At 58.7% G+C, this 392-nt stretch overlaps 1 protein-coding gene and 1 long non-coding RNA gene across 7 annotated transcripts in view; one reads left to right on the forward strand and one right to left on the reverse strand.

Annotated features, from left to right (window-relative positions):
- The window catches only part of YDJC (YdjC chitooligosaccharide deacetylase homolog), a 21,362-nt gene that overhangs the window by 15,940 nt on the left and 5,030 nt on the right, over window positions 1–392 (reverse strand). The window contains exon 1 of one of the 6 annotated variants that reach the window (XM_010719960.3): window positions 326–377. The exons of the other annotated variants lie outside the window; for them this stretch is intronic. The gene's annotated coding sequence lies outside the window, so the exon portion shown is untranslated. Of the gene's footprint in view, window positions 1–325; window positions 378–392 lie in introns of those variants that run through there. 6 annotated transcript variants of the gene reach the window in all.
- Window positions 1–392, forward strand: part of LOC109370298 — a 6,488-nt gene that overhangs the window by 1,108 nt on the left and 4,988 nt on the right. The gene's annotated exons all lie outside the window — the stretch shown is intronic.

Below are 392 nucleotides of genomic sequence, written 5' to 3' on the forward strand. Positions count from 1 at the left end.
AAGAAAAACAATCAGCAATTTGTAAATTGGAAGCAAGGAGAAAAAGGCAGGTCAAACCCAGCCGTGACACAGCTCTTCGTGGACTCCGGCATCACTTCAGCCTGCCTGCTGTCTCACAGTTTGTGCAGCAGCTGGACTGGTGCGTGGCGCCCAGCTCACACCGTGCCCGCTTCCTGAAAGAAAGCACCACAGCCTCATCTGCAGAAAGGCAGCCTGCCTGCGCTTCGTACTGTGCCGAACTGCACAGAAGGTCAGGGGCTCTGTGCGCGAGTTTAATAGACCGAGGGCGCATCACAGGGTTCAAATTCCCTTTCCCGAGCCTCACCCGCAGGGCCCAGAGCGAGGCGGCAGAACTGCAGAACGCCTGGGGCGTCCCCGAGAGGACGCGGCTC

The sequence above is a fragment of the Meleagris gallopavo genome, chromosome 17, assembly GCF_000146605.3.
Source record: "Meleagris gallopavo isolate NT-WF06-2002-E0010 breed Aviagen turkey brand Nicholas breeding stock chromosome 17, Turkey_5.1, whole genome shotgun sequence".
NCBI classification, from domain to species: Eukaryota; Metazoa; Chordata; class Aves; order Galliformes; family Phasianidae; genus Meleagris; species Meleagris gallopavo.